Source organism: Sminthopsis crassicaudata, chromosome 5, assembly GCF_048593235.1.
Source record: "Sminthopsis crassicaudata isolate SCR6 chromosome 5, ASM4859323v1, whole genome shotgun sequence".
In the NCBI taxonomy this organism is placed as follows: domain Eukaryota; kingdom Metazoa; phylum Chordata; class Mammalia; order Dasyuromorphia; family Dasyuridae; genus Sminthopsis; species Sminthopsis crassicaudata.
In genome coordinates, this window is record NC_133621.1 from 66,222,348 (window position 1) to 66,249,655 (window position 27,308).

The 27,308-nt window shown below is 35.0% G+C and overlaps 1 protein-coding gene across 5 annotated transcripts in view; it reads left to right on the top strand.

Annotated features, from left to right (window-relative positions):
- Positions 1–27,308, top strand: part of SVIL (supervillin) — a 247,505-nt gene that overhangs the window by 25,119 nt on the left and 195,078 nt on the right. For all 5 annotated transcript variants that reach the window (XM_074267041.1, XM_074267042.1, XM_074267034.1 and 2 more), the window contains exons 2-3: positions 4,140–4,244; positions 12,052–12,158. The gene's annotated coding sequence lies outside the window, so the exon portion shown is untranslated. The remainder of the gene's footprint in view (positions 1–4,139; positions 4,245–12,051; positions 12,159–27,308) is intronic.

A 27,308-nucleotide genomic window follows, 5' to 3' on the forward strand; every position in this document is an offset into this window, starting at 1 on the left:
CAGATCAAAGGGTGGGGGGAATGAGAAAGAAAACAGCAAGTAAACAACAACAAAAAGGTGAAAATACTATGTTGTGATCCACATTCAGTCCCCATAATCCTCTCTCTGGATTCAGATGGCTCTCTCCATCACAAGTCTATTGGAATTGGCCTGAATCAAGAGCCAAGTTCATCACAGCTGATCATCACATAATCTTGTTGCTGTGTACAATGTTCTCTTGGTTCGAAAAACCAGTAGTCAGCATTATGTGTAAAAGAGATAAATTGAAGGACTTCAACAAGTTCAGAAGTAAAGCCAGATTATTACTACCAGTTGTAACAATAGTACAAGTAATAAATATTGAGAGAATAAGCATAAGCAAAGAGGAAATAAAATTGCAGATAATATGTTGGTCTAATTATAGATCAGCAGAGTACTGCGCCTGGAATCAGGAAGCCCCTGAGTTCAAATGCAGAATCAAACAGGTAATATCTGTGTGACCCCAGCCAAATCACTTGATGCTGTTTGCCTTGATCACTGGAAAAGAAAATGGCAGACTACTTCAATATCTTTGCCAAGAAAACTCCATGCAAAGTGTGGTTATGAAGAGTTCAACACGACTGAACAAAAAGAGACAACTAAAAATTATTTGAAATAACTTTAATAAAGTGGCAACATATTAAATGTTCTCACATAAATGATGGGACAATATATTTCCTATAAAACCCAAAACCAAGTCAAGTCAGCAAGCCTTAGTACCTACTATATGCTAGGCACTATGCTTAGCACTGGAAGAGCAGGAAAGCATTTCTATTCAAAATAACAACAAAAAGCATAATACATTTAGGAGTCTTTTTAAAAGGTCAATATAGAAAACTATGTACATATAACATGTATGTAATATAAATAGTTGGTAGCTTATTCCCCCAGAATATCAAGGTGAACAAAAGGATCCATCTGTATAAAAATTTATATAAATTTTTTGGTAATAAACAGCTGGAAACAGTTGGGAAATGACTGAAAAAATTATGATATCATCGACATTATTTCTCAGTGAAAAGTGATGGAAGAGATGATTTCATATAATTTATGAAGTGATACCAAATGAAGTGAGAAGAATGAAGAAGAATTATTTTATACAATAACAGCATTGTAAAGAAAAATTATTTGATAAGACTTAAAAACTTTTTCTGACAAATTCAGTGACCAGCCATGATCCTAAAATACTGGTGATAAAACATACTATCCTCCTCCAGACAGATAAAGACAAGAATGAATATTTTTCAGACATGCCTAATGTGAGGATCTGTTTTCTTTGAGTATTCAAATGCAAGGATTTTATTTTTTATTTTTTTTTTTAAATTTTTAAACAGAGGGAATTGGGAGAGAAATGAAGTTAATATAATAAAGAAAAAGTTTTTTTTAAGATTAATAGAATTTTAGAATTAAGGTTAGGAAATTGAAAATAGACACAACTTTGAAAATACTTTGTTGAATTTCTTATACTTGAAAAAAAAAAGCAAAGTATGTACAGATTTGTAATTTTATGTGCTTTTTAAAAAAAACAATAATAATAATAAAGAAATAAGTAGTATGAGCTCAAATTGGGGTTGGGATGAGGAAGGAAAGATGGTATGTATGAGTTTTCCTTTTTGAGAATGAGAGAATTGGAAGGTAGAAGAGGGAATTGATTTATGAAAGGGTAGACACAATAGTAAACTTAAAAGTTCATTAAGAATTCAGTTCAAGTTTCTCATTTTCTAAATTCGGTAGAGGTTATAGCCATGGACATCTGAGGATTTTGCTGAAACAAGCAGGGAAGCAATAAGATGCTCAAGTATCTCTTAACTCTCTCACAAGAATGGTTCATCTTACCTTTGGAGTGGCTGGCATCTGGGCTCTTATTTAGAACCATAGATTCAAAAAACAGGAAGAAACCCCAGACCCTAGAGATTAGTAGGGATTCAGATAAGAATTCCCTCTACAGCACTGGTGTCAAATTCAGTAAGTATCCCTAGGGGTGTATATTGACTTTAATATAAAAAATAATATGATCTATGTTTTATAGCATTTTGTTCATTTTGTTACCTTTCAATTACATTTTTATTTGGTTTGGACCATATTTAGAAGTATTATAGATAGCATCTTTGATCCTTCTATTCTATGATACCCCTTACAAATGGTCATCCCATCTGTGCCTGAAGACCTTTAGTGATAGTTAACCCACTACCTCCTTCAGCAACTTATTTCACTTTGGGGACAGCTCTATTTATTAGAAAGATTTTTCTTGCATCACCTATTGGTTTTGTTCTACCTTGCAGGGCCAAACAAAGCAAATTTAATCCTTGTTCCTCTTGACCTTCCTTAAGATACTTGATTGAGTTCTCCCTAAATTCTTTTCCCTAAGTGAAATATTTCTTGTTCCTTCAATTAATTCTCCTATTGCATAATTAACTTTTTCCTTGGACATTCTATAACCTGTCAATGAGAAGTGTTCTTTTTAAAGTTTTCATTTGTCAGTGCACTTCTTCTATCAACGTGGAGTCATAAATGTAGTGAATTGGAAAGAGCAATTTAATGATGGTTGTTAAAGAGTTTTGTTTGAATCTAATATTTGCTATTTACTGACCTTAAATTGGGCCTCAGCTTTCTAATTTGTCAAATGAGGCTTTAGATTAGATTTCCTCAGCATCCTCCCATCTATAAATCCATGGTCTTGTGATCCATTGTTCGGACCTGAGAGATAGTTATGTGAATGACCTCATTCTTAGGTGATTTATCTAAGTAATCTTGAATGGCCCTTGTTCTATCTCCCCTTCCCTTAAGTGAGATCCTCTTCAGCACTTTTATAAATGAAATGGAATGGATGAAAGGAAAGCCATTTGAGGTAGAAAGATGATCATTTTTTAAGATAATAGTACTGGCTCCTGACAACAGGTGGCAGTGATGTCTGAAGGATTGACTGTCTTTAAGGTGCCATTCATCATCTGGGCAAAGAAGGAGTTCAGGTATACTGAGCCCTCGGTATTTACCATCAATCTTTCCCGCAGAGGGCACAATTATCCTCCTGCTAAGAAAGTACTTGGGGAACAAAAATCTAAGAACAAACACTATTTGTAATGTCTATTCCTTGAGTAATGAATAAATATATCATGACTTTATAATTAAGATCTTGGAGTTTTGTTTCGTTTTGTTTACTAACACACTTTCAGTTGTTTAAATTTCTTATAATTCCTCACATCACAGTCTTGGGTCAGGAAGTTGGAATAATGAAAATACCTTGACCAAGAGTTTGTGAACCAAGTCCCTTTCACTTAGAAAGAGAAAAGGAAAAATGATTCAGTTCTTAACTAAGTCATATTCAGTGCAGTTGAAAAGAAGACAAATGAACATTTTTAAAGTACCTACTGTGAGCAGTGTGTTGTGCTAGGCACAGGGAGAGATGCGTCATTTAGGGAAAAAGTCATCTTTTTTCCCTAAGAGTTTTATAATTTAGTAGTGAGATTGAACATAATAATCAGAATTTAAAAAGCCAAACAGATGTCTCAGCCTTCATTTTGCATAAGGATGGATTAAGTTTCAATGTCAGCATAATAGTTTTTGTGGTTGCCAAGGTACATAAAACTTTGCATTATTCATGAAATAGGATAACTTTAATTGACAGTGTCTGACCAAGGTGTGTCTCAATGATAAACTTAGTCAATATGTAACCTGAAAATAAATTCCTAGTTTTTCTGAGATTTGGACTTAATATCCACCCAAGTATAAATGAATAACCAGCAAATAAAAATGCTTTTGCTTTCATAGTTAATGCCTATTTAGTAGAACTCTAGCAAATTGGAAATGGGTGGGAAGTTTCAGTATGACTGGATTGAGATGAATAGTTTTGGCTTGGATCCCATTGATCATTTGGAGACGATAAAAAAAAAATCCTGGTGGTTTTAGTGGTTTTACTTGTTTTGATGGAACTTTCCTTCAAGAAGTAATAGCTATAACCAGAGTGGTCATTCAGAAAGAGCTGACTTTTAAGTTTATTATATTGAACTTGGTATTTTTATGATTTTTTGTGTTTGCAAAGTGCTTTCTATGTATTATCTCATTTAGTGCTCCTACTACTGCTTCAAAGAGTTGTTTTGGATTGTTATTCTTGTTTTTTACAGATGAGGAACTGAGACTCAGAAAGTGATGCAACAGAAAAAGCTCTGACTGTGGAGTCAAAGGATTTTGGTTGAAATCCAGCCTCTAACACTGCCTATATAATCTTGGTGAGTCACTTTGAGTACTTAGATCTTAGTTTTTTCAGATGTTGTTTGAGGGAGCTGGAATACAGAGCTTTAGAAATCCTTTTCAGCTCTACATCTATTATTTTATAAGTATATGGAAGGGGAAGTTCTTTAAAGTCACATTGCTAATAAATGGCAGATCCAAGATTCAATTCCAGGTTTCTTGACTCCAAGTCTAGTGTTCTTTCCACCAGACCATTTTATGCTAATATATCCTCTACATTTAGGGGTTGGATGGTGTCTAGACCATTGGAAAAACAAAGATTAGCTTACTACTTGGGATATCAAGAAAAATGTCTGTTGGACAACATCAACTGTCTATTGGATATTGACTATCTCGTACATTTAAAACTCAGAATTCTATCTTTGGCTGTCCCCATCTCATGCTTCTTAATTTCTGCAGGCCACCTCCATTTTCTCATCACCCAGATTCTTCTCTAGAAGCGTCCTCTCTGATCTTTTTTTTCCTCTTCTTTCCATATCCAATCAGTTGCCAAGGCTTGTAAGTTATATATATATATATATGTATATATATATATATATATATATATATATATATATATATATATATATATATATATATATATATATATATATATATATATATATATATATATATATATATATATATATATAATATATATATATATATATAAAGGAAGATGCAATATATATACATATATATATTGTATCTTCCTTTATCAGTTCTCAGTTCAAACCAAAAATTGATTTCTCTTCATCTAATATCTCCCTTCTTCAATACATCCTCCACATAGTTGCCAAATTGATAGTCCTATTAGACTTGAATTCCTTGAGAGAAAGCACTGTCTTTTGCCTTTTTTTTTTTTTTTTTATTTCCCAGCATGGTGCTTGGCACATGATGGGCATTCAATGCCTTTCTATCATTTTCTTCCAAAGCTTTGCACAGACTCTCCCATTCCTGGAATACACAGCCTCCTTACTATTAGCTCTCACTATTACCTTCAAATCTCTTAATGTGTATGGCTTTGGTTTGAATTGGGCCCTAGCTTCCTCTTCTGGAAGTTGAAAAACTTGGACTTTATTTCTCAAAAATATCACTTACTTCAGCCCAAATAGGATTCTATCTTCCAGCCCTTCTTAAACAGGGTTTTTAACCACAAACTCATTGTACTCTCATCAGACTCCTTGGGGGAAAGCAGCTAATCACAAAATTGAGAGGTATTACTGAAATATCTGTAATTATAGTTTAGAGAGATTTTCTGTATCCTTAGGCAATGCATTAAGTTGAGCATTATCCTTATTTTAAGTAGGCAAATCAGAAACTAAGGTTAAAGAAAGGCAGTAGGATTGGTGAATATAAGCAATGCATGTCAAAGAAAAAGCCTTGGACATGGTAGCATAGTTTTAGTTTTTTAGTTGTAACTGATTGTTCTAGAATTGATCTGGTCTCCACATTTTTGGAAAAAAGAAATGAGACTGGCAAAAATTTTACAAGGACTTTTTTGGAGGACATTAAAAAGAGAAACTTTACCTGGATTTTCAAATGTCTGCTTGAATTTGTAGTTTTCTTTAATGTTTTAATTAACCCCAAATAGATGCATAAATCTACAAATGAGACTTGGATTAAGGGAAGATTAAGGGGTTTTTTGAGAAATTTGAGGGAGATGTAGGGAAAAGGTAAGAAAATATGCTCCATGATATGATTATACCACCCTGTGCTTTTTATCTTCCACCTCCAAGCCAAGCTCCTAACTTCTTCACTGTCTTTGAATATCTTCTTCAGAACCCCAACCATTATAGGCATCCTTGAGGACTTCAGTATTTAGATGAATGAACATCCTAACCTCCTAACCCCAGTTCATCAACTTCCTCAACCCCCTGACTTTATCACCATTCTGCCAAATTATTGGAGTGTTTACACTTTTGAATTAATCATTCAGAAATAACTCCATATTCAAGATCCTGCATTTCAATCATAGAAAACAAAGGCTTTCATTGAGCATTTAAAGCCTTCCGTAATATAGCTTTAACCAACCTTGATGACCCTTCATCAGATTTTATGTTCCAGGCAAACTGAACTTCTAACTCTTTTCCACTAAATAGTATTTTATTTTTCCCAATTAGCATATAAAGATAGTTTTCAACATTCATTTTTGTAAGATTTTATGTTCCAGAAACATTTTCATATTGGTCATACTTTGAAAGAAAAATAAAAGAAAAAACAAAACAAAAGGGAAAAGCCATGAGAAGGGGACAAGGGGGGTGAAAATAATATGCTGTATGTATGCTTTTTCACCCATTGTTATTCACTTGGATGGGAGGCAGTGATAAGGATAGATGGGTGGCTTGCCTCTTTTTAGCTCATGTGGTGCAGACCTAATCGGAGGATTTCCATTTGGAAAGGAACCTTGGAAACTGTCTGCTTCAACTTCCTCATTTGGAGGATGAGCAAATGGAGACTTAAAAGTGAAATCACCCCCAGCATTGGAAAGCACATCAGGGAAAATGAATTCAAATCTTGGCCGTGATGCTCTGGTTCTGGTTACATTGTACAAGGAAGAGTTGCTAGTTGATAGGAGTATATGTGGTCCTTTGTCAGGATTAGGGTTTAAACTCATGTTTTCTCCAAATCTACTCCATTGTATATGAACTCTTTTCAGCAGCCAGGTTCTCCTCCACCTCACCCTTATCTCCTCACCCTTATTACCTTAGCTTTTTTCTTCTAGTTTTTACTGAAGCAAAAACCATGACATTAGGTAAGGAATTTTAGAAGGATGAATTAAGACAGATTAGAGATTATGTTTAAATGTATTTCCTCAGTAACCAACTGAGAGAAACAAGAAAGTGATTAAAGGATTTCTGCCACTGCTTTGGAGGAGTTGATGCAGAGGGGGAAAGTACTAGTTAAAGAACTGTCTAATTTGCTTTTCCAATAAGGAATGGAGACTTTGACTTCATTTGCTACTTGACTTAATAGATAAAACTAGAAAGATAGTTATTAGAACAGTGAAGAGCCTCATGTACGCTTTCCATTAGAAATTCCTTTTTTAATGCATGGTCAGTAACTGGAACATTTTGCTTAATTCACCTTTCTGGGAGAGAAGAGCCCAATTCACCAGTGACCTCCTGTGGTTTGACCCAGCCTCCTTGGCTAGTTCTTTTATAGATGGAGAAAGCAGAAACCATTAACTGAGGTAATAATAACTTGCTCAAATGAGCATACAGCAGAGATTACTCATGGCTCTTGAATTTCCAGTCTGCTCAATGGTCCATGTGCCAAGTCACCCCCCTCAGCCCTTTTTGCTAGCTTTATCTCAGGAAAAGGGAGGTGATCAGGAAGAACAGGCTGGGTTGGGAAAGGAGAGTAGCTTGGTTGTTTTCAGCCTGAACCCCACATCCTGCTGCAAATGTCAGTTAAACCTTAGTGTCTACTGCTGCTGGACAAGAGTGATCAAGCAAACAATGTCAGATGTGTGTGCTTTGCCTTTGCCTTTGTAGTTAAGAGGTCATCTTGACTGGAAATCTGAAAGGAAAAGAAATGGTCATTCTGGCGATATTAGGTCATAAACTTATACTCACTTAGGAGATAAGGAAAATACTATTTAGATCAATAGGTTTTTTTAGTTTTATTCTTAGAAACTGAAAGAAGTAAATAATTTGTGATTCAGTATGTTTTTGACTTTAGTCTCATAAAATGGAAAGTCCCAAATTAGGTATTTGCAAATTTATTTTTCTCAAGAGTTCTCTCCTATTCATTGTTTGGCATTTAAACTCCCTATGCTGTTACTTATTAGAAGTTTCTAGTACTAAGAATCAATTATTTTTAATGTAAAACCCAGAAATCTTAGATCTCTTTTCCTGTCCTCCTGGAGGGGGCAGAAGCTATGAGATAACATTTCATTTGGAAAGCATTAGTTAGTGTAATGTTAGAATAGAATTTGGCAGAAGATGGGGGAGTTAATCCCAAATAAGTCCTCAGACCTTTTAATATTTTATTAGAATATTCATTTTGATCTCAAGAAAATGTAGCCAATTGAAATATTGGTAAGATGACTTGGTGCTGTAGTGGAAAGAATACTGCATTGGTAATCAGGAAACCTTGGTTCAGATACAGCAGGTCTGCTATTTTGTCTAAGGCCTTGGGCAGGCCACTTGACTTTCCTGGGCCCCAGCTTCTCATCTAAGTTTTGTATTCTGAGGTCTGGGAATAATAGTGTTCCCTCAAATCATTTATCCTGCCTAGACCATGCAGCCTTCACTCAGGAAAGCTACTCCTATGGATAAGGTGCCAGTGATCCCTCCCAATTGCCACTCCTGGGGCAGCCCAACCAACCCAACTGAACCAGGATCCAGGGCAGATGAAAATGCCATGTGTCGGGCAAGTCCATTCACTGAGACCATCACATCCCCTCTCGCCCATAGAGATAGTTTAGGACTCTGAGCCCCAAGAATGTTTAAATACTATTGCCCAACATACCATTGTCCCCACTTCCACCCAGCATCTATTGAGGGGAATTATTGAGGGGAAAATTCATTTGGAAAAAAGGCCTTCTTTTCCCAACAAATACTGACCAGTAGCCATGATTTTAAGCACAGGATCACTAGAAATGGCAGCACTCCCAGGCCACTGGTTTTGCTACCCGCTCAGCTGTGCCAGCTGTCATCCTAGGAAATAACGCCTGAGGAGATCAAGTAGAACCCAGAAAAGAAAGTCCTTAGTCCTTTCTGCATCAGAAACTGATATGGTTTTATCAGTGGAAATGACAAAAGGGCATTACCATTCACTTTACCCCCTGTATCTTTAAAGACTGGCAGACCTTTCTATCTGACTTGCATCTCAAGTCTTCGTTTTGTCTCGTCTGTTCCATTAGATGAGGGACTGTCTTACTTTTCTGTTTGTATTATCAGAACATGGCTTTGCACATAGAAAGCACTTAATAAATTCTTTTTCATTCATTTATAATAACAGGGAGAGTCATTCATAGATGATCACTAAATATGGCAGGTTGAAAATGCCAAACAGTAAATCTCAACCATTCATCACGAATTGTGAATTAAAATCGGAAGGAATGCAAGAGACCATCTACTCTAAATACTTTTTACTGATGACTGAGGCCACCCTCAAAAGTGAAGTATTTGCCTCTCCAGCACTCAGGGTGGAAGCCTCAGGATTTTTATTTGATTTGAAAAGATTGGAACCCAAGACTTCTGGCACCAGAGCTTGTGTTCTTTTGAACACAAAACTTAATTGTCTAATATAATGATGCCTAAAGTGGGCCAGATATAGTGGTCTGCCTTTTAAAAAACAATATTTATATTTTATCCCTTGTTTTTATATCAAATGGGAGCTTGGCAGCTCGGCCACTGATTCAGTATTTGTTTTAAGTAGTGTTATTTAAGCATAAAGGAAGCAGAGAACATGTTCTATTCTGAGTAAAATATTCCTCTGCTTTGTCTTGCCAACCTTTCTTTTGTTAGTCACTCCTCAAAAGCACTTGCTCATAATGAGCAAATAATATACCTAACATGCCATATGCAAGTTGAATGTTTTTCTTAGCTTTGTGAAAAGATGCATCATTCCAAGAGTCAGGAGACCAGGTTCAACCACTTAGTAACTATGTGATTGTGGACAACTCAGTTGAGCTGACTGAACATCAGTTTTCTTATGTGTAACATGGGAATGATGACAATACAAAGCTTACATTACTTCTCATAGTTGTAGGGGAAATGGTTGGTGCACTATGGCCAGATAGCCCAGTGTGTATAACGCTACAACTGGAGTCTGAAACATCTAAATTAAAATTCTGTCATAGATAATTAGCTGTGTAGTCCTAGAGAAAGTCAAATAATCTCTCGGTAAGTTTCTTTCCTCATCTGCAAAATAGAGATAGTAGTAATTACCTAGGATCAGAATGGAAAAACTTTTTAAAAAGTAGTTTGCAAACTTAAAAGTTTTATATAAATATTAGCTATTATTATTAACTGGTAAAATGCCAAGTGAATCTGAGTTGTTTTCTTGGTCATTTGGGGTCATAAGGTACTTGAAAAGAAGCAAGGGTTGGAGAGATTTGGGATAATTAGGCACTTGGGTGGCTGCATTTTACTCTTGTACTTGAGAGGAGACCATGTCTGATTTAAAGGGACAGAGAAGGGAAACAAAACTAAAGCTTTGAGAACTTTGGTTGTGGGTTTGGGCTCTGTAGTGCAAATAGAGATCTTGAAAAGTGAAGCTTCAAAAAACACATCAGAGAAAACATGAAGGAAAATTAGCAGGCTTCCTGGGATGCTATTTTGTCTGCTACTCGCCATCAGAATCTTGGTCTAGAAGGAATCTCAAAATCTCATCTGGTCTTGTCAGGCTACAGAGAAAAAATTACTGGATCAGAAATCAAAAGACCTAGGTTTGGATTCCAGCTTTGTTCTTTCTACTTGCATGTCCTTTTGAATAAATCATTTAATCTCTTGGGGTCTGATTCCTAATTTGTAAATTAAGGGGGTTGGACCTAATCATTGAGTTCCTTTCCAGTTCTAAATCTGTGATCCTTCTGATTGAACTGCTTCATTATATGGATTAGAAAACTGAAGTCTAGAAAGGTTAAGGGGTTTATTTAAGGTGATGTCTGGCCTGTTACTGAATTTCCTGGAAGGACTCCAGCTACCTTTTGGTTACCACATACATCCTGTCTGAGCTGTCCAATCTGTCAATGCATAGAATCCATCAGATAAACATTTAGGAATTCTGAGCAACACGTGGTTTAAGAGATATCAAAGATGTTCATGACCAAAAAGTATGAGGGTCTAGACTAATCATGTATCAATAACCAGTGATTATAAATGCATAGTTTGTGATTACCCTAATTCACAAGACCTAAGATTAGGTTGGCCCCTAGTACATTGGGTGGAAAGCTCCCTATTGGGCTTTTTAAAGAATGTGAAAACTCAGGATCTAGTCCTTGGGAGGAAAAGTCCAACTTTGATGAGATGCACGATTGAAAAAACATTTATTAAAGGATTATTATATATCAATCACTGGAGATAGTAAAGATGAGCATTGCCCATTAGGAAGCCTCTGTTCCAATTAAGGAAGACAATAAGGAGAAAAGTGGTGATTTGGGATGATTACTATATTTTGGATTATGATTTGGACTGATGAGTAGGTTGACCCATCCTTTCCAGGTTCTGTAACAGTATTGATTTGGTTATGGTTCTAGAATGCTAAAGCTGGGAGAGAGTTAATACAAAATATCTGCGAGTTAAGATAAACTATGATTAGAGAGGCTAACCTGATAGAGGTTTTATTAGGTCACAGATCTATTAGAGTATTATCTGTCACAAATCATTATTTTCTATGTACAGGTTGGTGAGTGGGTGTTTAAATTTATTATTATCATATTAGCACAGTTTTAATTAGTTGTTGAGTAAGAAAGAGCTGCCACAGAGGAAAATACACACATTTCTAAATTTGGAAGTATCCTATCTTTTGCTGTAGCTTATATTGAGTCTAGATAGAGTTGATTTAGATGAACTGATTAACAAACATCAAGTAAGAACTCATTAATTTCAAAATTTTCAAAAATTATCTTTTTGTCCTTTTGTGTTTATTTAGCAAGTGTTTTAGTGCCTACTAACTATATGCTTTGGAGGATGTGGGATACAGAAAGTATAAGATAGGAGAAAATGGTACTCTCCTTGGAATTTGCACTGTAATCTTGAGGCATATCCTTTAAAACTAAAGAAGAAATAAAATTTTCATTTTTGGAAGTGAATATTTCACAAATAATTTAAACAGATTTATTTATTTTTCTAGATTAATTTTGCAGTTTTTCGATGAAAGCCCTATTCTGAAGCCCCATCGTGGTGTTGTGGAGTTGACCTTGGGTTCCAGAAGACAATGCCAGCAAAGCACATGATCTGGTAGGTTTCATCAAACTTTTGAATCCATGAATAATGGCACCATGACTTCAGGGTCAGACTTAACTTGATGTACTGGACCTCATCCTTAGGATACTGGCCATGAGGCAATTCCTTTTTTTAAACAAAATCACTCACAAAATGTGGAGGGAGGCATAGCAGTTCAGGTTTGTAGCTATTATTAGAAAACCTGAATGATATCATTTATACATGGGAAGTCATGCAAAACATATGTCCATATTAGTTAAGTTGCCAAAAAATAAAAATGAAAAGCAAGAAACAAAAAATAAGTAAAAAAAGTATGCTTCAAGCTGCATTGTTTTGGAACACATCTTGCTCAGAGTAGCTAAGTCTTTCATAGTTGATTATTGTTACAGTATTGCTATTACTATACAATGATCTCCTGTTTCTGCTCACGTCACTTTGTATCATTTTTTATAAGTCTTCCCAGGTTTTTCTGAAATCATCCTGCTTATCTTTTCTTATGGCACGTAATATTCTATCACAATCATGTACCACAACTTCTTTAGCCATTCCTCCTTGATGGGCTTTGCTCAATTTCCAATTTTTTGCCATCACAAAAAGAGCTACTGTAAATATTTTTATAAGCAAGGGTCCTTTTCCTTTTTCTTTGATCTCATTAGAGTATAGATAGATTTGCTGGATCAAAGGGTATGCACAGAGTTTTATAGCCCTTTAGGCGTAGCTCCAGATTGTTTTCCAGAGTGACTAGATCAGTTCTGTGTAAAATGTTTTGAAAACCTCAAAGAGCTAGATAAATGTTTGCTGCTATTGCTACTGTTATTACTACTACCACTAGCTTCCCAGTAACTTGATAATAGGAAAAGAGTGCCATAGATAATGAATACAAAAGTTCTAGGTATTAATAAAAGAATATTCCATCCTTGTAAAATTATTAGGCATTGTAGTTTATAAACCTGTCACTTGTGAGTTTGGTTAGTGTACATAATTCTCTAGGGCTAGAGCCTTCCTGGGTAAATGCATAAAGTTGAATTTCTAAATCTGTATAAATGAAGACCAGATTTTAGACTGATTATTCCCAGCCCTCCTAAAAAGGGTCACTTTTGCAGCCTATCTATCCCATTTCCATTCCCAATAAATATCTTTTTAAAATTAAATTAATAAGCACGTATCTTTGGTACAATATCCTCTAGAGGCTAGTGACTACATATAGAGGTGCCTAATAGCTATTGGTGATACAAATTGAAGAGCATTGCCTCTCATGTCTTGTGTTGAAAGCAAAATTCAGACTTTTACCTTTTCTGAAATGTTGGGGAGTTAAATTATATTATAATCCTAACTCTGAATGGACTTTCATTAAGAGAAAGGAATACAAGCACTGGCATTGGCCCAGAAGCCTAGCATCTTTGTTTACTTGCTTTGTTGACATGACCCTTGAATGAAACGTTCTCTATTGGGTTTCTGAAGCAAAGCAAAAATAAATAAATAAATAAAAATAAAGAAAAGAAAAAAGAGGTTGGCAGGGTTGCCACAACAGGAAAAAAAGGAAATATCCTTTTGGTCAAATCTAAAAGGAAAGTTTTTTTTTTTAAAACCACTAAGAAACTGGATTTCTTTTCCTATTAAGAGATCAGGAGGTTTTTTGCCCTTTTGGTCACAAGTATCTATGAAACCCTGCCTCCTTCTAAATGAGAATTTGATGAAATTGAGGAAGCCAGGGAAAATGAGTTTTTATTTCAAATGTGCATAATTTGATTTGAAGCAAATTGGAAGTCTGGCTTAGGGAAGAATTGAATCTGGTGAAAGGGTCAAATCTAATTCTGATCCTCTAATTGCACAGACCAGTAAGTCTGAGGATGGAAGCTTATAATTTTGGTTTGTTCTCACAAAGGCAGAGAAAAATGATTTCTAGTGCTAATGCCAGTTTGATAGGAGTAAGGAAGTCTTATAGCGGCAGTGTGTGTCAGCTGATGACAAAGTAGGACTATCTATTTAGACAACTCTTTTGGAAGGAGTAAAAACTGAGTTTGAAGATGAGTATATCTGTTATTAAAACAAAAACAGCTGTTCAAAGATGATATGGGCACTGCCTAATTTACCTTGATCAGAATAGGTTTTTTTTTTCCCCACCTTCTCTTTGCCCTGCCATATACGTTGTGAGAAATGCAGAGCACATATCAAGGGGCCAGTAACTTCACTGGAGAAATGGGATACATAACCAATGCTTAGTGAATAGTTCATAGAGTAAATGCCATAGGGGTTCAGCGGAAGCACTTGGGTCACAAAAGCCTTTGTGGGAGATGGGGTAAGTTTGAACTGGTTCTTTAAAGAAAAGTAAGAATTGTAGAAGGTGAAAGACCTCATTGTAGATGGGGCTGGAGAGATCCATAATAGAGCTAGAGGTAAATGGGTAAAAAAATGTTATGCATCTTTTGGGGGGATAGTGAGTATACTAGTTAGGCTGGATTTAATAGTTTTTGTATGGACTAGTAAGAAAAAAGACTGGAAAGGTCAATTGGGGCCAGATTTTGGAGTGCTATCGATGCCAGCCTAAGGAATTTGGATTTCAGCCTGTAGGCAGTTGGGAGTCACTAAATGTTTTTAAGCAAGAGAGTTGGGGGTGGGGTGGGGAAGGAAGGACATGATGAAAGGACATGATGAAAGTAATATTTTAAGATAGTAAATCTGGCCAGCTGGATATATCACAAGGAGAATGATTAGACAGAGACTAGTGGGGAGTCATTGTAATAATGCAGGTGAAAGGTAATGGTGGCCTACACTGTAGAAGTAGAAGGAGAAAAAGATATGTAGAAATTTAGTATAAGAACTTTATAATGAGTTATGATGGTTCACTGTCCCTCTGTCTTGGTATCTCTGTCTGTCTGTCTCTTTTAGTCTCTCTGTCTCTGTCTCTCCTTTCCCCTCCCCCATTGTTGTTCATTTTAGCCATGTCTTTCTCCTCATGAACCCCCATTTGGTTTTTCTTGGCAAATATATTGAAAAGATTTTCTATTTCCTTCTCCCACTCATTTTACAAATGAGAGAACTGAGACAAGCAAGGTTATGCGACTTGTCCAGGATCATTTTTTGAATGTAACCCATTCCTCCTACTCCATTTGGCAAACTATGTTAGTAATAAAGAGTAAAAAATGAAAGTAGGAATGGTGAGAGGCAGCTTAGCTGAATTACCAAATTCTTGGACTGACCTTGACATGTATGCAGTGCTCCATATTCATAGTTCCCCATCTCTGCAATTAAGTGAGGGACATGCATTTTAAATTTCTTCTTCATGTCCCAAAGCGTTTTTCTAAAGTAGCTTTGTACTATTAATGAGAAGTTACTATAATACCATGTTCTGTACAATGAAGTTAGGTAAAGGTGCTTTGCTTTACTTCTTTTTTTTTTTCTTGCCTTATTCTAGGTCCCTAATTTATCTATTAGATAAAACTATTATCTATTGATAACTATTGATATATTTCATAACTGTTGAATAGAAAGTAAGATTTAAAACAAAGCAAACAATGCTGTGAAAATATAAGATGAGTTAGTTTGTCAGTTTTAAATATTTCTAACTTTGTAGTTTTTCACAAAATTTAGGAAAATCATGTGTTTGATTAGTTGCCCATTCTGGTTAACTAAGTGCATACAATATTGATTTTCAAAGAATCAGAATGTTATAAAATATGAAACTACCACTAAGTATTTAAAAAATTTTAATGACTGTGATGTAGAAGTTCCAACATTTTATGTCTTCGAACCATTGATGTGAACCTTGTTTATCATGATATTAGTGGAAAGCTTGTTTTCTGACCTTTTTCTTTATTGGAATTCTAGATAGATGGTAGTTTTCTGTGTTTAAGCTAACGCCACGAGATGATTTGCAGTCACTGAGAATTAAAGAATCACAGAATCTGACTTATAGGGGACTTCAGACTTTTCCTAGATCAGGTTTTCCTTTGACCAAGAATAACTTCAATAATGTTAACAAATGGTTATTCATATACTGTTCAAAACCTTCAGGGAGAAAAAACTGGATCTCTTCCAACTTTAATGCTAAGGAAGTTTTTTCTTACAGTCGGTTTAAACCTGCTTCTGCAAATTCCACCTATTTTTCCTGATTCTGCCTCTGGGACCAAGCTAAAGTAAGCAGGCCTAGTTCCTCTTAAAAAACAGTTATCTTGTCCACGGGCTAAATATCCTCAATTTCATCAAATGATCCTTTGTGTAGTAGAATTGTCTAACCAGCCTCATTACCATCTGGATGTACCCTGGCTCAGCACTATCCTTTCTCCATTGGTCACCCAGATTGAAGACAATAGCATAAGAATCTCCAAGATGGGAAGTTCCTCAGAGATCATCTTCATTCCACTCCAACTTCTCCCTAAAGAAGAATCTCTTCTACAATATATCACAATATAGTCAACAAGAAAGGACTTGATTTTTTTAGTTGTGGGGAGATTGGTACAGTTGGGATGATTGTCAGGGATAGGGACTAGACCTTAGCATAGGGCAATTCTGAATGAGAAAGCTCCTTCTGCTTTTGCAGGTTGGTTCCTCCTCTGTAACTTTTAGTCTTATATAGAGTTGTATAAAACTTATAAATAATTTCTTATGGTTCTAAGAGGCTAATTATTTGCCCAGTTATCTAATCAGTATATGACAGAGGTCTTCCTGTCCCTAAGACCAGATCTCTGTACATTTCTTTTGTAGTAGAGGCATTATTTGAAAAAGGAAACAAAGAAAGAAAAATATGTCAATGAATCATTTAAAAAAAAATCTACAGAAGAGAGCCCAAGAAAGATCAGAAGGGAACATTAGCCAATAAGGACAGTGTTAGAGTTAAAATGTTATGAACTGATACTAAGTGAAATGAGTAGAACCAAGAGAACATTGTACATAGCAATAAAAAAGTTATATGATGATCAATTCTGATGGACGTGGCTCTATTCAACAGCAAGGTGATTCAGGTCAGTTCCAGTAGTCTTGTGATGAAGAAAGCCATCTACACCCAGAGAGAGAACTGTGGGAACTGAGTGTGAATCACAATGTAGTATTTTCACTTTTTTATTGTTGTTTGCTTGCATTTTATTTTCTTTCTCATTTTTTTCCCTTTTTGATCTGATTTTTTTCTTGTGCAGCATATTAAATGTGGAAATATGTATACAAAGTTGCACATATTTAACATATATTGGATTACTTGCCATCTGTGGAGGAGATTGGGAGAAGGAGGGAGAAAAAGAAATTCGAGCACAAGGTTTTTTGCAAGGGTGGATGTTGAAAACTGTCTATGCATATATTTTGAAAATAAAGTTGTTGGTTTTTTTGGTTTTTTTTTAAAGGAAAATTACTCAGGAACTCTTGTATTTGCCAGCAGGGCTTCCTCATGTTTTCTGAAAATAAAAAACTTTATATTAAAAAAAAAAAAACAAACAACTATCATATTAAACATGAACTATACAACAAGAGAAACAACATTCAAGCTCTACCTAGTGGAAATTTAAAGTTTCATGAGCAATCTACCTTTTCTTCTTTATGTAAGAAAATGTTAATATTTATTGATATTTGTCAAGTTCATAATAATAAAAGCATTTTAATTTAAAAAATTGCTTAGAAGACTTTAAAACATTCATTATCAACTTTACCTGACTGGTCTGTTATGTTCTTAATGTTCTGATAGGGAAGAGTGTGTGGCTTCCATCCTTGGGTCAAGAAAATGATTATGCTAACATGCTAAGATGTCATACTTAAAGTGCCTCAGAATGTATCTTCTTCCTGTCCCCTTTGTTATATAAGCTGCTTAAAGAGTCTGGATTAGAGTCATAGCATTTTAAACTTTCCACTCATATAGATGTGTCCTGTAAAACAGGAGGGCTTTTAGGGCTGACTTTAAGTTCCTGTTGGGTGTAGATAAGAATCAGGGAGTGGTGATTGAGATTGCTTCCTTTAAACTTTGACTTTGACTTGAAGAGCTCTTTAACTGTTTTGTGTGTGTGTGTGGGGGGGGGGAGGAGTTCTATATTCAAAGTTGGTTCATTCTTCCAAGAAATAGACTCAGTTTCCTAATCTGTAAAATGTACATGATATTAATAGTGCCTATCTTCCATGGTAGTTTTAAGGATTAAATGAGATAATTATAAAGTACTTAGCATGGGGCCTGGCACATATTTAAACATTATATAAATATTAGCCATGATTAATATTAACTTTTGTTTCAACTTATATTATTTCATTGATCATATGTGTTATTTTCCTGGTTCTACTTATGTTACTTTGCATCAATTTATTAAAGTCTTTCTTACATTCTAGTAATATTCCATTATGTTGCCACATAACAATTTGTTTAATCATTCCCTAGCTGATGATCTTCTACTTTGTTTTCAGATCTTTAGTACTACCAAAAAAAAAAATTGTTGCAGATATTTTGGTGTATATGGGACCTTTCTCTCTTTGACTTTCTTTAGGTCTATGTCTGCTGAGCAGTGGGATTTTTGAGTAAAAGAGTTGTAATTTAATATTAATTTGGCATTATACAAAAACAGAATCATAAGATTTGGGGGACTGGAAGTGGTCCTAGAAATCTAATTTTTAAAACTTTATCATTTATAGAAGATAATCGTGAGACCTAGAGAAAGGGTATTCTAATTTTTTTTAAATGATACTTAGTGCTTTCTCAAATCATACTTTCCAATGTTTAAAAGATAAGTGACCTCTTGGCTAGGGAATCAGTTGGTTCAGAAGACCCAAGAAGAGATTCTGTGCCAAGAGAACTGGTTTTTGATGGATGAACCTAGTGTTGTAATGAGGATAATTTCCTGCCAATAGGAAATGAGTGTTGGAAAAAACCTGTTCCCACTTGCCAAATGGATACTGCATCCCACTCAAATCCAACTGAAATATAACCTTATTGTTATTCTTCCTAAAAGATATTATCAAAACCAGAATTGTTGGTTTTGGAAATGTGATGTTGTGACTACAAGAACTATGTGCCCTGCATCCTTTAATAATTCAGGATACCTCATGTAATATCCCAAAGACCTAATATGACCTGTCTTCTTTAACAGAGCCAATAAAATCCACACAGTGCTTTCTGTCTACTTTTTAGTCTAGGAAATCCATGTAAGACATTGTATAATCCTATAAAGTTTATTGTTCTTGTCCTTAGTACCAAATGGTACTTAATAAGTATCCACTTATGAAGGTGGGAGGGGGGGAAGATAGGCCAAATTATGAAGGAAGCAAGTCAAACACATTCCATGCTGCATAAAGGTTTATATATATATATATATATATATATATATATATATATATATATATATATATATATATGTATATATATATATATATTTTTTTTTTTTTAAAGGCAACTAATATGTGGATATGAGAACAGAAAGCTACCATTTATGTAGCAGTGAGAGGAAATAGCATGGCAGGATCATAAATTAATAAATAGGTATTTCACAGTTATGTGCATATTGTATAACTTTATGATTCACTAGAGTTGGAGTAGAGCAAAGGATGGTTGTTGGGAACCTGGATCTCTTAGAATCAGCCTGAGTCAGGATAATCAAAAGTCTTTATTCTTGGTTTTTTGCAGTCATGTTCAGGGGATTAGATCTAGCAATCTCCACACCTCTTTCCTCTCTCTCCACTGCCAGGAGAATGACCCTCCTCTTCCTACTCCACCCACTGATATTCTTCCCCTTTTTTGTCCACACCCACCGATCCATCCAGCACAGAATAGTTGGGGAGGGTACATGTTAATAGAGAATTGTCCAATTGGCAATTAGTCTCACGTGCTCCATTATCCAAGTGCATTTGCTCAGTTCTAGCCCTTTACAGATAGTATCTTTGTCTTTAAAAAAAAATCATTAAATAAAATTCATTCTTAAAATGAAGACGAGAGTAAAATGATTGAAAGACACTGGAAATCATCAAAAGATGATTTAATATAGATAGTAAACAGGTAACTATACTAATTGGTGCAACTTTGAACAATTCTATAGTTAGGGATAGATTTCAAAGAAAATTTCTATAATCTTGACTTCATCATGGATGTAGGAATAAATTAGCCTCGGCCAATTTTTTAATTTATGGTTTCCAGTGCTTTTGATGTTCCAGATTTCAGGGACCCTTATTGCCATACACCAGTTTGATTGTTTGGGGAACTTTAGCATATTAATAGGATCTTCAAAGTTTGATTTCGTTATTATTCTAAGCAGTGAAGATGCCTCCCAAAGCTCAAAATCTAAAACGGGAAACAATATAAAAATCTATTTACACAAGGTAAATAGTTTTGGAAGGGAGGCATTAGCTAATGCTACATAATAAATGGGACTGGAAAAGGCTTCTTGTAGAATATAGAATTTTTAGTTGAGACTTGAAGAAGGCCAAAGGAAAAAAGGGCATCCCAAGCATAAGACAGTGAACACCGTTAGAAGATGGAGTGATGTGTGAGAAATAGCTAGGAGACCAGTGCCGATGGATTGTAGTGTTCATGGGGGGATTAGAAAGGCAGCCCTATGGGATTTAAGCTTTTCTGGAACATTTCCTCTACTCTTCCCTAGTCAATAGGAGAGATCTTTTCATTATGTGCTTGATTCTCTTCTATTTCTGTAAAAGTCTTGCTCCAATAACTATCTCCTTACTTTCACTCTTCCTCCTCATCTATTTCCTCCTTTTCAGCCAGTATAAATGTTTCTATATCCCTGAATACAAATAAACCCTTCCCTCCATCATACTATATCTCAAAACTATCCTGCCCTCATCATGATCCTCTTCTAACTTGTCAGTCTTCTTGAATAGTCCATGATTATTGCCTCTATTTCTTTTTTTATCTGTTTACTCCTTGCATCCTTGAAATCTGATTTCAGAAATTGCACACCATTGAGATGCACTCTCAGAGGCAATCAAAAAAATCTCCTAATTGTCAAATTCAAATCTTTCCCCAGTATTCAGTTCTTTGACGTGTCTATAACCATTTATGCCATTGATTGCTTCTTCCATCTTGGTCTTTCTCCTCTTGTCTCCCATGGATGCTTCCATTTCATTTCCTTATTTTTAACTCTGGGACCATTCCTTCTATGGCTCTTCTTTCCCATCTCTTAACCCCTTCTCCTCATCCCCATCCTCCTTTACTTTAGAATCATAGATTTACAGCTGGAAAGAACCTTGGAGGACTTCAAATCTAATTCCCTTATTTTACAGATAAGTTAAATGACCCACATTAAGCAACTTGCCCAAACATAAAGATAATAAGAAGCTTAGGGAGGAGAATTTTACCTTAGGGTGCTGTGTCTTCAGTGCCTGCATTTCCACTGCTTCACTCTGTGGCAGGTCTTCTCTACATTTTCTCCTTTTTAAATCTTATCCACACCCCTACCTCCAATTATTGCTTTATGTGAATGACTAGCAGAGAGGGTAATCCTAAATTTACTCCAGAGAACCAGTGAGTTAATGATGCATATCTTTTGTCTGCTAAAACCTCCTTTCCCTTCCCACTGTCATCATTCTAGTTTGAACTTTATTACATCTCTTTTGGACTATTGCAGTTCTAGGCTCTTCCACTGATCCATCCAACTCATCCCTTATGAGAGTAATCTAAAAGTCATTTTACTCATTCATTCAAAAATATTCTGACACCTTAGCTTGTGATTCACGAGTTTGCATATGTATATTTTTTCATTCATTCACTTGCATATGTATATTTTTTTTTCTTTAAAACAGAGTTAAGTGTATTTCCAGTTGAGGTCTTGAATTCTATAGCCTGCTTAGTTAAAAAATAAAATCCTGTTTGACATTCTAAGCCTCCCTCCTGTCTTTCCAGTTTCTTATACCTTACTCTATTTTCCCCACATCCCACTATGTCTTTGATCTAGTGACAGCTACTGTCCTTACTATTCCTCACTCAAAGCTCTTGTCAACTAACTTGGCATTTTCACTGAACCCCATCTCTGGACTGCTCTTCTTCATCATCTCCACCTCCTGGCTTTCTTCAAGTCCCGGTAAATAGTCTTCCTTTTACAGGAAACCTTTCCTCAACTCCTTTAATTCTTTCCTTTTCTTAATTATCTTCATTTTATCATGTATTTATCTTTTTTGTACATAGTTTTTGTTTATGCTGTTTCAACAAACAGGCTGTGAGCTCCTTGCAGACAGGAACCATTAATTTTGCCTTCCTTTTGTGTCCTCAGTGTTCAGCACAGTGCAAGATATATATTAGGTACTTAATAAATGATCAGTTAATGTGATCAAAATGTATAATGAAGAACATTAGTGTCCCACTACCGAACAATATTGTTTTGTATTCTCCAGCCAATAACTTATCTGTGTCAATAGTGGACCTAATATTTAGAGATTGTTCACTCTCTCTGGATAGCCTAGCATCTTTTGGATGGAAGGATTTTCTTGTAGATAAAAAGTTTGGGGAGTTCTATGCTAGTGGGCTTGGTAGCTAGGGTCTTTTTTTTTTTTAACTTTTTAAATTTTATTTTATAATTATAACTTTTTTTTTTTGACAGTACATATGCATGGGTAATTTTTTTACAACATTATCCCTTGCACTTACTTCTGTTCAGATTTTTTCCCTTCCTCTCCCAACCCCCTCCCCCAGATGGCAGGCAGTCTTATACATGTTAAATATATTACAATATATTCTAGATACAATATATGTGTGTAGAACCGAATTTCTTGTTGCACAGGAAGAATTGGATTCAGAAGGTAAAAATAACAGTTTACACTCATTTCCCAGTGTTCCTTTTCTGGATGTAGCTGGTTCTGTCCATCATTAATCAATTGGAATTGGATTAGCTCTTCTCTATGTTGAAGATATCCACTTCCATCAGAATACATCCTCATACAGTATCATTGTTGAAGTGTACAGTGATCTTCTGGTTCTGCTCATTTCACTCAGCATCAGTTGATGTAAGTCTCTCCAAGCCTCTCTGTATTTCTCCTGTTGGTCATTTCTTACAGAGCAATAATATTCCATAACCTTCATATACCATAATTTACCTAACCATTCTCCAATTGATGGACATCCATTCATCTTCTGGTAGCTGGGGTCTTGCAATACCTAGAGGATTTTTCTGGACATCAGGGCTTTAGAATCTGTCCTGGAATCACAAAGAGCAGAATGGATTAATAAGAGAGATTAAGCCTTGACCCAATTTTCTAGCATTGCCACTTCACCATGATTAATATTTAACAGACATCTAAGAATCCAGATATAATACGTCTTGAGGCCATTATAGAATTCAAGGAGCCAGTCACATTAATCTAAACTTGGCAAGTGGTTAGGAGATTTTTGTTTTATTCTGAGGAGTTCTTTTTTTCACCTCCACAAGACTTGTCTGGTTTTGAATCATTTTGAGAGGCAATAAGGTAAATATTTGAACTGTTGCCTCTAAAAACCTGAGAATGCAGAGCTACCTTACCAAGGCTAGAATCTGTTTTGTCTGGGGTGATGGAGAAACAGCTGGGCAATGTAAAGATGATAATCTTTGTTAGACCACTTGCAAACTCTTAGTATAAAAGGAAATCCCAAGTTCAAATTCTAAAAGCATCTTGACATCTTCAAGCAATATACCAGGAAAAAACTTGTCTTTAATAAGAATACTGTGGGAAAAGTCACTAAATTTGGAAAAGATTTTTGAATAATCTTATTTAGAAAGTAAAACAATGAATTTTTTTTTTAAAGAACTGATCTTTCCAAAATGTATCCTAAGAGATTTAGTGCAGAGAAACACCTGGAAAATCAATCAAGGGACTTAGAAAATATTGCTAGAGTGAAGAAGGTGTTTTTGGTGTTTTCATACACCAGGAAGTCATTTAAAAAAATATACACCCTGGCCCCACTGTACTGAAGGGAGGGGGAGCTTATGCTCAGGAGAAATTGGCGGCAGAATTACTTTTGTGGGGTGATTTCTATGCATTTCCCTTTGGGTAAAACTTGTGGTTTTAAAAACCAAAAGCAGACTAAGTTTTAAAAGCTATTTTCAAGCTCAAAGCCAATTGGATCAAAATAGTCTCTCCTCAAAAAGGAATTAATTCCAACGGATGACTAAGCCCATGGCTGCCAGGGATTGCCCTGCCTCATTTTGGGAGTGTACCCTACTTTGGTTTCCCCATCAAACTCAGGCTAGATCCTCTTAGAGATAGATTAAGAAAGGGGGAGAAAAATAGTCAAGTTGGTATCCTGAAAGAACCTGTTCATGGGAAAAAAAAAAAAAAAAAAAAGCCAGATTCCTTAATTCCAGCCAAAACAAATGAAAAATTTTCCTTAAGTTCTGAATATTGGTCATGAGTTTTGTCTTAGGATTAATAGATGTAATTATAAGACTGCCTTGAGTTATCATAATTTAAAAACTGGATTTTCAACCTTTACATTAAACTATATGTACTATATATGCTTATAGATATCATATATTTTAAATTATATACACACATTAAATTATAACATACATGTATACAACACACATATATGCACATATATGTGTATATTGTGTGTGTGTGTGTGTATATATATATATATATATATATATATATATATATATATATATATATATATATACATATATATATATATATATATATATGATTCTGATTTACAGGAATCCAAATTTTAAAGCCATTTGTGTGTATGTGTGTTGTCTGTATGTGCCTTGGGGTGTATACTCCAGCACACAAGCCTGTATTTTTGTCTTTAGTGCCATTTCTAGATTTATAAAATGCTTAAAATGGTTTCCTTTATATGTAAATCACAGAACAATTAAAGACAATCTGTAAGCAACTAATGGTGCTTTGATGTGGGATGTTGTATAAACACTGTTGCTTCAGAAGAATTTAACATGTAAACCAAATTAGAGTATTTCTAATTTCTATTTCCATTTCCTCTACCTCCATTCAGCTTTGCTCCTTTGTTATATAAATATAGTACAGAACACTGAGACTCCATTATATTACTGTATTTCTCTGTTTTTGTTTTTTCCCCCTAGGATTTAAATGAAGGAGGAATCTTCAAAGCATTGTTGATATAAAATATTTCACAAAACTTTGAAGATTTTATTAGATACACTGGAAGTCATTCTACTTCCTGGAATCAGTTGCAAATTGAGTGTCACAGAAAGCCTTTTTTTTTTTTTTTTTTTTAAATTATATATATATATATATATATATATATATATATATATTTTATAATATTATCCCTTGTATTCATTTTTCCAATTTACCCCCCCTCCCTCTATTCCCTCCCCCCGACGACAGGCAATACCATACATTTTACATGTGTTACAATATAGTCTAGGTACAATACATGTGTGCGAATATCACTTTCTTGTTGCACAATAAACATTAGAATCCGAAGGTACATGCAACCTGGGCAGACAGATATTAGTGCTAACAATTTACATTCCCCTCCCAGTGTTTCTTCTCTGGGTGTAGCTACCTCTGTCCATCATTGATCAACTGGAAGTGAGTTGGATCTTCTTTATGTTGAAGATTTCCACTTCCATCAGAATACATCCTCATACAGTATTGTTGTTGAAGTGTACAGTGATCTTCTGGTTCTGCTCATTTCACTCAGCATCAGTTGATTTAAGTCTCTCCAAGCCTCTCTGTATTCCTCCTGCTGGTCATTTCTTACAGAGCAATAATATTCCATAACCTTCATATACCACAATTTACCCAACCATTCTCCAACTGATGGACATCCATTCATCCTCCAGTTTCTAGCTACAACAAAAAGAGCTGCCACAAACATTTTGGCACATATATGTTTCTTTCCGCTCTTTAGTAACAGAAAGCCTTTTCTTAATATAGATGACACAATAAGTGCTCATCAACAATGCTGCAACCACTAAAAAACAAACAAATAAGTAAAGATTGCTAGCAAGATGAAATGTTTCCATACTTACTTAATATCCACTGTTAGACAAATGAATATACATTTAATCTTTCTCCTGAGCATAGGAAAAAAAACACACAGATTGGAGGTGTCATTTGCATTTATGAAGAATTTAAACTCTGCTGTTGTATGAAGGAATAAATTATGTTTATACTATGCTGTAGTATGAAATAGTGTTATCTAAAAAAAATAAAGTATATACCTTAATTTAAAAATATATTTTATTCCCCAAAATCCTAACCTTCCTCTAAACAAGTCATCTTTTTTGATGGTGGAGGATCTTACTCAAACACTTATGGCTGCTTCCTGATCAGGGTGGTGATTGCTGACAATTGCCGAGGTGGTGATCTTTTAAAATAAGATAACAGTAAATAGTTACCTCTTGGATGGACTCTTCCATTTACTTGAACAGTTAAAAGCCATCATAAAGTTGCTAATTTGTCTAATTTTCAAGAAAAGGGAGTGTAATAGGAAAGGAAGAGAGATGGGGAACAGCCTATCAATGGAAGTCAGAATACACACATGATTAAGTTCACTGTTATATATGGGTACACTTTGCCGTGCCCCAAAATAATTATAATAGTAATATAAAAATCAGTGATCACAGACTGCCATAGCAGATCTGATAATAACGAAAAAGTTTGAAATGAAAAGTGTGAGCACATGCTTTTGGAAAAATGGTGCTGGTAGACTTGCTTTATGTAGGGTTGCCACAACTTTAAATGAAATAAAGCTATACAATAAAACAAGGTATATCTTTCCATCTTATTAGCATATAGTTGTTCTTATTCTCTCTCCCCTTTTAGAGTGTGAGCTTCTGGAAGACAGGGGCTGTCATTTACTTTTTTTTTTTTTTTTTTGTATCCCCAGATCGCACATTTCTTGGCACATGGTAAGAACTTAATAAATACTAGTTGATGTGAATAACCCAGCAATACAAAAATCTGAGACAATTCTGAAAGGCTCAAGGTGGAAAATGCAGTCTACTTTCAGAGAAAGAACTGATTGTTTCTGAACACAAATAGAAATGTACTATTTTTTTTCATATTCCTTCCTTTTGGTCTGTTTTGTCTTTCACAACTTGACAAAAATGGAAATACATTTTACATGATTGAACATGTATAACCTGTAACAAATTAATACTTCAGGGAGAGGGGAGAGAAGGAAAAGAGAGAAAATTTGAAACTCAGAAAAAAAATTTTAATGGATATTAAAAATTGTCTTAACATGTAACTTGGGGAAAATAAAATATTATTAAAAAATACTAGTTG